At 45.5% G+C, this 12,586-nt stretch overlaps 1 long non-coding RNA gene across 1 annotated transcript; it reads right to left on the bottom strand.

Moving 5' to 3' along the window:
- Positions 1–206: 206 nt before the first annotated feature.
- On the bottom strand, positions 207–8,157 carry LOC140454332 (uncharacterized). Its single transcript, XR_011952670.1, has 3 exons — positions 8,104–8,157; positions 7,819–7,930; positions 207–290 (listed from the first exon to the last, which is right to left on the bottom strand). It is a non-coding gene; the product is annotated as an uncharacterized lncRNA (long non-coding RNA).
- Positions 8,158–12,586: the final 4,429 nt, after the last annotated feature.

A 12,586-nucleotide genomic window follows, 5' to 3' on the forward strand; every position in this document is an offset into this window, starting at 1 on the left:
GGCAGGATCTCGGGACTTGTCTTCTACATCAACATCACGGCAGCTCCAAGACGGTCTGAAGCAATCCTCCAAACTCTGGCATCGATGGTTCCATATAAGTTAAACATTGTTGAAGTGACAAAACCTTTCCACTCTCCAGCTCTGCAGGTTGGTGACAGGGCAGTCTGAAAGCAACATGGGTACAGGCTATGGCACCCTACAGCTGGGGGAAGGTAGTGATGGCAGAGAATCCCACTGCCCAGGTTGCTTGGCTCTCCTTGTTATGGGTGAATGATATAAACAAGTCTAATCTGGAGAAAGAGGCATCAGTGACAGCTTGGATGCATTTGCAGGTCGCCTCAACTGGGAGATGCTACAAAAGACCCAGTGTAAAATATATGTGTGTGTAAAATGTATGGGATTTTGAGCTAATGTTTTGTCCTAATTATTTGAAAACACTTAATAATTATCTAGGTATGTCTTTCTGGAACCTTGACTTAAAGGGGGAATGTGCCCCCTGGAATATTAATGGTTATTTATTATATTGTGCTCGTTTGTAAGAAAAATCATTGACAGATTTTGTTCTGAGCAAGGATCACTGGATCCAAAACATTAACTCCTGATTTCTCTCCACAGATGCTGCCAGACCCGCTGAGTCTTTTTTGTTTTTGGAATGACTGCAGTTTTTGAATAGGAAATGGGGCTTTATTTTGTATTTTGAAATATTTTATAATATATTGCAAATAGAAAGGAAAATAAAGAACTGCAGATGGAACTGGAGATCTGAAAGAACCAAATTCAAAACATGCCTGAGAAATTCAGAGGCTCTGGTAACATCTGAGGCAAGAGAAACACAGTTAACACTGAGTCTCGTGTGACTGTTCCTCAGAACTCTGTTTCTCTTTCCACGAATGCTGTCAGACCTGCTGAGTTTCTCCAGCATTTTCGATGTTCGTTTTGATTTCCAACATCCACAGTTTTTGCCTTTAGTCAGATCTGAAGATAAAGCCGTTCATATCTGTGTCTTAGGGCACACTGTTCACAAGTAATCCATGGCTGATACATTAAACAATAAAGACATTTGAGAATGCAGGTGGGAGACAATTTAAAACAAGGAAAAAGAGTAAGTGCTGAGGGAATGCAGCAAGTTTGCAGCATCTGTGGAAAGAGAGACAGACCGACAGACAGAGTTAACGTTTTGAGTTCAATGTTCAGTTTTCATGACAATTTAAGGTCTCCTCTGAATGACAGAACCTCCCCCTAGTTCTGTTCTGGAAGCTCAGGACTGATGTTCATGTTCAAGTTTTGTACAAGGGCCAGATCCTATTCAAATGGCTACAGTTTAAGCAGTTAAAGCCTGTGTAAATTTGGGGAATGAATATGAGGGTTTTGCAATTAAAGCCCAGCTACCAAGCCAAATCAAGCTACAATTGAAAAGAATACATTTCCATTGGCTCAGAACAAGGCAAACAAACAAAATAAATTGATTGCAAGAATGTTTCATTATTGAGGTTAGTCTGCCCTTCTCTCTGAACATAATAAACTGCAATGAACAATGCACCTGCTTCTAGAATTGGTTTTATTTCAACAATAAATACTTTGTACAGTGAGCAATAAAATCTTGCTGAGGACACAGGACAGTGAATATTTTCTCTGTGCTGACATTTGAAACACAGATGGAAGTGATATGGGATATTTTGGAGCTATCATGGTCCCTGGATCACTAAAGATTACATATGTAAGTAAGATACATATGGAAATCCTGATGATATGACTTGCACGTTTCAAATTCCCATGACATTCTGTCGACCTTCTCCCTGACCATCAAGGACACCCAAGGCTTAACTCCCAGCTCCCTGTGTACCAGCTCCCCAGCCTGTGATATCTTACCTTGGTTTATTTAAACATTCCCATCTATCAGTCTGTTCCTTTGCCCATGTGATTACTATCCAAACCCACACATTACCTTCTGAATACTCAGTGACCAAGTGAGTAAGCTAACCTCCAGATCCAGCCCCACAAACCTCCAGACCCTCCGAACCCTGTCAGCTGAAATTACAAACATACATCATGGATCATCCGATTTCAGCCCCACCCCTTACCCTCCTCTTATCTGACCTGTCAAACACCTTGACTGTTAGAACCATCCTCCAACCCAGAACTGACCAGAAAACACCACCACCCACACATTCCAATTACTCCCACCAACTGGATTCTGCAATTCAACCTCAACCATCCAGCTTTTGCCCCCAAACAGGCACAATTACCCCCATTGAAATGCATTGACACAGTAGAGTCAGGCCTGATTATACTGCCCCTTTTCCCAACGATCCGGATACACTCAAGGCAGAATGACCAGCCCATCCTTGTACCAGCTCAGCAATCTGCATTATCCAATCTTCATTTATTTATCAAAGCCATCCTCTGAAATGTGAAGGAAGGATGTGACTCAGGAAACACATAGATTTGACAAAAATCTTCTGTGAAGATTGCAGCTCTGTACCAGCTGAGCGACAGAATTCCATGATTATGTGCGATGAATCTGTCACAGTCACATTCCATCAAGTTGCTCTGGAGAGTTTCAGAGATCGGAACTCTGGGTCGGGGACAGAATTGTCACATTCGATGGATTTCCAACCAGAATTCTTGAGACCAAAGTTTGGTTTCTGGTCACTGGATTCAAAACGTTAACTCTGATTTCTCTGCACAGATGCTGCCAGACCTGCTGAGCTTTTCCAACAATTTCTGTTTTTGTTTCTGATTTACAGTACCTGCAGTTCCTTCCATTTTATTTAATTTCAAGGACCTGAATGCTCAGCATTTGTCCAATATAAAATGTTCAAATAGCCAATTACTACGAGACAGAGATGAACAGTTAATAAGTCTGTTGTCCACCTGTAAACTTGTGAAATACTGACTCTCTTTGTCCCTGTGCTGCGTAACTGACTTACTCAAGGGCTAATGCAACAGGCCAGACAGACAGTAAGTCAGGAGCCATGTGAGACAGTATTGAATGTCCATTGAATGCTCATTGGCATTTGGTGCAAAAGTTTGGATTAAGACGCAGTCTGGATAAATTAGATATTGTAAACAGGAGATAATCAAATGGACAGTCACTATTTTCAATAATATAAAAGAAAGAACGGTGAATGTTGGAAATCTGAAACACAAATAGAAATTGCTGGATATTTCTCTCTGCAATCTCTCTACCGATGCTGCTAGACCCGTGGAGTTAACATTTTGACCCTTTTGCAGAATTGGACTTGAAATGTTAACTCTACTTTCTCTCCACTGGCTTCAATAAGCAGCTCTGCCACCCCCATTTTGGAGCAGATATTTTAATCTTCATTTGCTGAGTAACATCAACTCAGACAGCTCAGTTTCCAGACATGAAAGTTTGTGTTTTGGAAATGGGCATGCAAGTTAAATCCCTCTCATTTGCCCTGTTAACAAGGCTTTGGCTTCTTTTGATGGGCAACATAAAGACAGACCGTTTTCCCATGATACAAATATAAATGGTTTCTGTTCATATGAGCCTATCCAATATGTTTGTATTTAAACAAATCAAAATAATAGCTCTATATCTGAATGTGGACAGCTTTTGTGTCAACTGAAACAAATCCATAGCACACATTGATGTAAATAACTACAGCGTGAGGACAGTTAAGGGATAGCAGCCACTCAAGGGGCTGATCGATAGGCCCCCTGATGTTAGACATGAAGAGATATTGGCTACTTGTGATAGTGAGATGGCAATCATCACTGCTGACTTGAATCTACACAAAGACTGTGTAAATCAGGTTGGCAGCAGTAATGTGGATGAGAGGTTATTGATGACCTTCGAGAAAGTATCTTAGAGCTGCGTGTTCTGAAGCAACCAGACAGAAGGTTATGTTATTATCATCTTATTAATACTGTGTAATGTGACAGGATTTATGAAACAATCTCAGTGTAAAGGCTCTCCTACGCAGCAGCCATCACAATATGATTCAATTTTACATCCAATTTGAATGGAAGAAGATTGACTCTGAGGTAAGTGTTTCAAACTTAAACAAGGTCCACTCTGCGGGCATGTAAACTAAGCCAGCTGAAGTGAATGGCACAACTGGCTCGGAGAGAGATCAGGAGAGACAGTGATGGCAGAGATTTAAGAGGATACCTCAGAATATTCAGAAGTATATTTGGACTGAAACAAGAGACTTTAAAGGGAGGACTCGCTATCTGTGGTTGACTGAAAAGTTGAAGAAACCGTACAACTTGAGGATGGGTGGCAGGTCAGATGATTGATTAAAAAATAAATCATGGCACAGAAAAAAGTTAATTTGAAGGAGGAAATTGGAATCTCAGAACCCAACTCAAAATCTTAAAAACAACAAAGCAAGAGTTTCCATGGGTATTTAAAAACAAAATATGTACGCAATGTGAGTGTCACTCCTCTGGGGAGTGAGAATATTGAGTTATTGGGAGATGATAGGGGATAAAAAGCGCAAAGCTGGAAAAGCACATCAGGTCAGACAGCACCCAAGGAGCAGGAGAATCGATGTTTCAGGCATAAACCCTTCATCCATAGATGTTAAGGAAATGGCGAATTAAATGAATAAGTACTTTGCTTCTATCTTCACTATAGAAGATACAAAAAGCATTTCAGTAATAGTGGTAAGACACTGTTTTGCTGACATTTAAACTTCAGGCCAACTCTGTCTGCATGCTGACTCAGAACTGAGCACATGCACAGTTCCAGATTGTCTGGATCATCATCCCAATCTCCCTCACCCTCTCCCCTCCTCTCTGAATCTGAACATCACCACCATTCTCCGCACCACCTCCACCAGCCCCAACCACCATCAGACTGGACATCAATCTCTCTCTTCTCCAGGTCACAATCTCTCTCTCACCCTCAGACTTTCTCTCCCACCCCCACTCTATCCCTCCAAATCTCAACATCCAGTGAAACTGAGCAGACATGGAAAGAAGATGCATGATTGAAACACTTCAACCAATCACATTCACCCATGAATGAGCAAGTATCTCCCTAGAGAATACTGCATGTGCTCCTCAGTGTCAACCCAACTGTAAGTCAGGAAGTAGGAGGGAGGGATGAACACAATGTAATTACAGTCACTAAGGAGGCTGGACTCAGCAAACTGATAATAGGTCTCATCACCTTCTGTCTTCATCCCAGAGTCTTAAAAGAGGTTGTTAATTCGGTTGTAGATGCATTAATGCAAATTCTTTGAATTTCCCAAGATTCATTAGACTTCACTCAGTCAGAGATCATTTAGTCTGTCAATGTTTTGCCCCATCCCTTGTCAGTGACCATCACCTCCCTGCCTCTAAACCTCTTCTGGCCCCAAGGCCTATCTGGAATGACTTGATGGCACTAACTGCTGTTTGTAGACTCCCGCAGACACTAACCTCTAGGATGCATAAGGTTCACTTGGTACAAGGTTCATTAATTGAAACCTGCTGTTTTCTATTACTACGGTATAATAATTCTATTTAACCCTGACCGTAAATTCATTTCAACAGTCCCTTATATTGAAAGAGGATGTAAATGCATTAAAGACAGTTCAGAGAAGGTTTACTCGATGAATATTTTGAATGAGTGACTTGTGCAATCGGGATAGGTGCTCAGACTGGGTTTGTTTCTGCTGGAGTTTAGACGAGTTAAGAGTGATCTGATCAAACTGTATAGATGCTCTTAATGATGTTGACACAGTGAATATGGAATGGATGTTTCTTCTTGTGGGTGAGTTCAGAATTAGGGACCATGTTAATAAAATTAGTGAGGGGTCACACTTTTTTGGACAGAGATGAAGAGAATTCTTTTTTCGGGTGTGTAACTTTGGAATTGTCTGTCCCAGAAAGTGGATATTTTTAAGTCACAGGTAGATTTATTCCCTTGCATAACAAGAATCTAAGGTTACACTGGGAAGATGGGAACTCAAAACATAGACTTATCAGCCATAAACTTATGAAAGAGTGGAATAGGTTCAAGTGAGCAAATGAATTTTTAAATGCATTCATGAAAGTTTCCTCAAGCAGTATATAGAGGATCCTACTCAGGAAGGGACAAAACTTGACCAACTCATGGGAAATTGGGCAGGACAGGTGATGGAGGTGATAGTCGGGGAGCACTTTGGGACCAGTCCTATTAATTTTAAAGTAGTTATGGAGAGGAACTTGTCCACAGGTTCAAGTTCTAAATTGGAGCAAGGTGAATTTTGATGGAATTAGACAGGAGCTTGCAGGGGTTGATTTGAGTAGTTTGTTTGCAGGTAAAGGGACCTCCAGCAAGTGGGAGGCCTTTAAAAGTGAGCTCGCTGGAATTCAAGGTCTATATGTTCCTATGAAGGTGAAAGGCAAGGTTGACAGGAATAGGGAACCCTGAATGACAAGAGATATTGAGGCTTTGACCAGAAAACGAATGAGGTATGGCTGAGGTACCGGCAACTGGGACCAAGGGAATCCCTGGATGTATACAGGGGATGCAGGGTTTTACTGAAGAAGAAATCAGGAAAGCAAAAAGGGGGCATGGGATGGCCTTGGCTGAGAAGGTTAGGATGCATCCAAAGAGGTTCTTTAAGTAAAAAGGAGTAAGAATAACTAGTGAAAGAACAGTTATTTCTTATTTTCTAAAGGCAAGTGTAAGTCATTGTGTTCCAGAGGCAATTCATTTGGACAAATTGATCGGCTTGAAGCAAAGCGCACTTTATTCTTACACTGCAGTTAAAATAGTGATTTTAAAATAGCGGCAATTCCAAGATGGAGGTGGAGTAGGACACCTGAGATCGAGCTTGTCCACTCCGCCCATTTAGAGTCATCGGGTCATCGGGTCATAGAGATGTACAGCACAGAAACAGACCCTTCGGTCCAACTCATCCAGATATCCCAACCCAATCTAGCCCCACCTGCCAGCACCCGGCCCATCTTCCTCCAAACCTTTCCTATTCATATACCCATTCAGATGCCTTTTCAAATGTTGCAATTGTATCAGCCTCCACCACATCCTCTGGCAGCTCATTCCATACATGCACCAGCCTCTGTGTGAAAAAGTTGCCCCTTATGTCTCTTTTATATCTTTCCCCTCTTACCCTAAACCTATGCCCTCTAATTCTGGACTTCCCCACCCCATTTGTCTATTTATCCTATCCATGTTCTTCATGACTTTATAAACCTCTATACAGTCACCCCTCAGCCTCCGACACTCCAGGGAAAACAGCCCCAGCCTGTTCAACCTCTCCCTACAGTTCAAATCCTCCAACCCTGACAACATTCTTGTGAATCTTTTCTGAACCCTTTCAAGTCTCACAACATCCATTTAAAAGGAAGGAGAGCAGAATTGCACACAATATTCCAAAAGTGGCCAAACCAATGTCCTGTCCAGCTGTAACTAACTCCTGTGTTCAATACTGTGACGAATAAAGGAACGCCTTCTTCACTATCATATCCTACCTGCAACCCTATGTTCAAGGTGCAAGAACCTGCACTCCAAGGTCTCTTTGTTCAGCAACACTCCCTAGGACCTTACCATTAAGAGTATAATTCCTGCTCATATTTGCTTTCCCAAAATGGCTCCTACCATCACTACTTTACAGTTGATAAACTTTTGCACAACCTCCCTGAAAATTTATCTTTACATAGCTTTCCCATGAGTTCTTGGCCTATAGAATACAGGCCTAATGCACTTTATGGTCTCTTAAGAATGTCAACCCCTGTGTGACAACTTCCCAACTGCAGCATTGCAATGTGCCCTTGTAGACTAGAGGGATAATTAGTGGGATTAGTTCAGCCTTGTTCAAAAGAGGAGAATTACTTGACTATCAAAGTAGTACATACTATTCAAGCTCAATGAAGGAGGAACAGAATATTGGTTTGCTTCAGCATTGTCTCATATGCTGCAGATGGGAGCTCTGTGAGTATTCCTTCATTTGAAAAGGGGATTTTCAAACTAAATGAGAGAATAATTGTATTAGATAAAATCAATCAAGTCCCATTCGCCAGCACCTAGCCCACACCCCTCCAAACCGCTCCCACTCAAATACCCATCCAGATGCCCCTGAAATGTTGCAATTGTACCAGCCTCCACCACCTTCCCCGGCAGCCCAGTCCACACACACATACCTTTCCTTTTCATTTTTCTCTTTTCCTTCTTCGCTTTTCCATTTTTGATCTTTCTCCCCTCTTCTTTCTTCTTCCTGGCCATGGGACTCCTGGCTTCAGACTGTGCACAAACCCAGCCTGACAGTCTCTCGGCCCAGCTGAGCAATCTCTCAGTAGCCCAAGGTGCCGCTCTCTCAATGGCTGAGCATGTGCAGTCTCTTGGCCAGGTGTGTTGATCTCTCTGCCTGACGTGGTGATCTCTCAGCCGGTTGTGGTGATCTCTTGGCCGGGTGTGGGGATCTCTCAGCCGGGTGTGGGGATCTCGCAGCCTCCCATGGTAATCTCTCAGCCCAGCGTGATGATCTCTCAGCTGGGGTGATGGTGATCTCGCAGCCTGGCATGGTGATCTCTCAGCCTGGCATGGTGATCTCCTAGCCTGGTATGGTGATCTCTTGGTCTGGCATGGTAATCTCTCGGCCTGGTGTGGCAATCTCTCAACACAGCGTGATAATCTCTCAGCCCAGCGTGATGATCTCTCAGCCCGGCACGGTCAACTATCAGCTGGGGCTATGGTGATCTCTCAGCTGGGGGGATGGTGATCTCTCAGCTGGGGGGATGGTGATCTCTCAGCCTGGCATGGTGATCTCTCAGCCTGGCATGGTGAGCTCCTAGCCTGGTATGGTGATCTCTTGGTCTGGCATGGTAATCTCTCGGCCTGGTGTGGCAATCTCTCAACACAGCGTGATAATCTCTCAGCCCGGCGTGGGGATCTCTCAGCTGAGCATGATGATATCTCAGCCCTGTGTGACGATGTCTTAGCCTGGTGTGGTGATCTCTCAGCCTGGTGTGGTGAACTCCCAGCCCGGTGTGGTGATCTCTCAGCCCGGTGTGGTGATCTCCCAGCCCGGTGTGGTGATCTCTCAGCCCGGTGTGATGATCTCTCAGCCCGGTGTGGTGATCTCCCAGCCCGGTGTGATGATCTCTCAGTCCGGTGTGGTGAACTCCCAGCCTGGTGTGGTGATCTCTCAGCCCGGTGTGGTGATCTCCCAGCCCGGTGTGGTGATCTCCCAGCCCGGTGTGGTGATCTCCCAGCCCAGTGTGGTGATCTCTCAGCCTGGTGTGGTGAACTCTCAGTTCGGTGTGGTGATCTCCCAGCCCAGTGTGGTGATCTCTCAGCCTGGTGTGGTGAACTCTCAGTTCGGTGTGGTGATCTCTCAGCCTGGTGTGGTGATCTCCCAGCCCGGTGTGGTGATCTCCCAGCCCGGTGTGGTTATCTCTCAGCCTGGTGTGGTGATCTCCCAGCCCGGTGTAGTGATCTCCCAGCCCGGTCTGGTGATCTCTCAGCCTGGTGTGGTGAACTCTCAGTTCGGTGTGGTGATCTCTCAGCCCGATGTGGTGATCTCCCAGCCCGGTGTGGTGATCTCCCAGCCTGGTGTGGTGAACTCTCAGTTCGGTGTGGTGATCTCCCAGCCTGGTGTGGTGAACTCCCAGCCCGGTGTGGTGAACTCCCAGCCCGGTGTGGTGATCTCTCAGCCTGGTGTGGTGATCTCTCAGTTCGGTGTGGAGATCTCTCAGTTCGGTGTGGTGATCTCTCAGTTCGGTGTGGTGATCTCCCAGCCCGGTGTGGTGATCTCCCAGCCCGGTGTGGTGATCTCTCAGTTCGGTGTGGTGATCTCCCAGCCCGGTGTGGTGAGCTCCCAGCCCGGTGTGGTGATCTCTCAGTTCGGTGTGGTGATCTCCCAGCCCGGTGTGGTGATCTCCCAGCCCGGTGTGGTGATCTCCCAGCCCGGTGTGGTGATCTCTCAGTTCGGTGTGGTGATCTCCCAGCCCGGTGTGGTGATCTCCCAGCCCGGTGTGGTGATCTCCCAGCCTGGTGTGGTGATCTCTCAGCCCGGTGTGGTGATCTCTCAGCCTGGTGTGGTGATCTCCCAGCCCGGTGTGGTGATCTCTCAGTTCGGTGTGGTGATCTCCCAGCCCGGTGTGGTGATCTCCCAGCCCGGTGTGGTGATCTCTCAGCCCGGTGTGGTGATCTCTCAGCCCGGTGTGGTGATCTCTCAGCCTGGTGTGGTGATCTCCCAGCCCGGTGTGGTGATCTCTCAGCCTGGTGTGGTGATCTCCCAGCCCGGTGTGGTGATCTCTCAGTTCGGTGTGGTGATCTCCCAGCCTGGTGTGGTGATCTCCCAGCCCGGTGTGGTGATCTCTCAGCCTGGTGTGGTGATCTCTCAGCCCGGTGTGGTGATCTCCCAGCCCGGTGTGGTGATCTCCCAGCCCGGTGTGGTGATCTCTCAGCCCGGTGTAGTGATCTCCCAGCCCGGTGTGGTGATCTCCCAGCCCGGTGTGGTGATCTCTCAGTTCGGTGTGGTGATCTCCCAGCCCGGTGTGGTGATCTCTCAGTTCGGTGTGGTGATCTCCCAGCCCGGTGTGGTGATCTCCCAGCCCGGTGTGGTGATCTCTCAGCCCGGTGTGGTGATCTCTCAGCCCGGTGTGGTGATCTCCCAGCCCGGTGTGGTGATCTCCCAGCCCGGTGTGGTGATCTCCCAGCCCGGTGTGGTGATCTCTCAGTTCGGTGTGGTGATCTCTTGGCTCAGCATGATGATCTCTCAGCCCAGTGTGGTCATCTCTCAGCCCGGTGTGGTGATCTCCCAGCCCGGTGTGGTGATCTCCCAGCCTGGTGTGGTGATCTCCCAGCCCGGTGTGGTGATCTCTTGTCTCAGCCTGTTGATCTCTCAGCCCAGTCTGATGATCTCTCAGTCCGGTGTGGTGATCTCTCGGTCCAGTGTGGTGATCTCTCAGCCCAGCATGTGCAGTCTCTTGGCCAGCTGTCGCCTTAGCACGGACCTCTGATCTCAAGGTGATTCTTTGAAGTGCGGTCCAACTGAGATTAAGCACTTAAGAAAGACTGTAATGTTTGAACCTGCATCTTTATTCCTTTATTTTCCACTTAAAAGTAAGAATGTCTGCAACGTGTAACTTTTAAACTTACATCATGTGTTTTATGTTATAGTATATTTACTTTAAAAATAAAAAGTGTTGAATTTTTAATATTGTTCTTTCTTCATACCTACTTCTTAAGATTCTGTGTCGAGGTATTTGTCCCTAAGATGGTGCATTGTGTGGTGACATTATACACTTCTCACTGTATTCCTGTACCTTTGTACTGAGTACACGTGACAATAAAATCAAAATCAAATTACAGACAAAAGAAAGAAGAGTTGGAATAACTGTTGGAAAACTTAGCAGGATAATGGGTTATTTATCTCATAAACAGCAACTGCTCCAATAGCGTAACATCCCATAAACACATCCTTGGCACTGGCAAACTCAGTAAAATAGATTGTCTCACATGCAATTCTGGACAAGGACTGTAATAGAGTTGTTCAAGATCACATTTACTTTCAGTATTCTGGAAATAGTTCAATATTTATTTATCTCTTTAAATCTTTCCTATTCATGTCCCTGTCCAATGTCTTCGAAATGTTGTAATTGTACCTGCCTGGACCACTTTCTCTGGCAGCTCATTCTATACATACCCCCCCCACATGAAAATGTTACCTCTCAGGGAGGGAGTAGTGTACAAAAGGAGGGAGGTCTTGTTACAACTGCACGGTCACTGTTCAGACCACACATCGAGTATTGCCCTCAGTTTTGGTTTCCTTTATGAAAATGATACACTTGCATTGGAAGCAGTTCAGAGAAGTCTCAGTTCCTGGGAGGAAGGGATCCTTGTTTCAAAACTCCAATTAACCTGGATTAGAAACATTAACTCTCCTATCCCTCCACACATGCTGCCAGACCTGCTGCGGTTCTCCAGTGATTTCTTTTTGGTGTGTTCCAAGAGGTTTATATCTAGAATAATAAATACCCCGGAGTGAGTTACAGACTGGAATCTAATCGAGGGATTCGAAGTAGTGATCTGACTGGAAAGCCACTGGAATTCTGAAAATGTGATTGCACTGATATTTATGTCTCAATAGTATCCAGCGGAGGTGTCTTTTTAAAGGTAAAACTCAATATTCAAACTTCCAAGTGCACTAGTCTGGGAAAGCCACATCTGGGACTGTATCCTCCAAGGTGGGTCTGTATCTCAGTGACCTGGAGTTGTTTCATAGCATCCCTGTTACAGTGTTTTAAATGCAGGAAGAGCTCACTGAACAGAGAAGAACAAAGAACAATAGAACACAGGAACAGGCCCTTCGGCCCTCCAAGCCTGCTCTGACACATGTTACCCTTCCATACTAAAACCGTCTTCATTTCCAGGATCCGTATCCCTCTATTCCCTTCCTATTTGTGTATTTGTCCAGGTATTCCCTTGAATGCTACTAATGTGTCTCCTTCCACCACCTCCTCTGGCTGTACATTCCAGGCACTCACCACCCTTTGTGTGAAAAAAGGGCCTTGCACATCTCTTTTAAACTTCCCTCCTTGTGGTTTGAACCTGTGCCCCTCGTAATTGACGCCCCCCCCCCAACCTGTGAAAAAGCCTCATATTTCCACTTCATCCAAT

Source organism: Chiloscyllium punctatum, chromosome 29 (assembly GCF_047496795.1).
Source record: "Chiloscyllium punctatum isolate Juve2018m chromosome 29, sChiPun1.3, whole genome shotgun sequence".
In the NCBI taxonomy this organism is placed as follows: domain Eukaryota; kingdom Metazoa; phylum Chordata; class Chondrichthyes; order Orectolobiformes; family Hemiscylliidae; genus Chiloscyllium; species Chiloscyllium punctatum.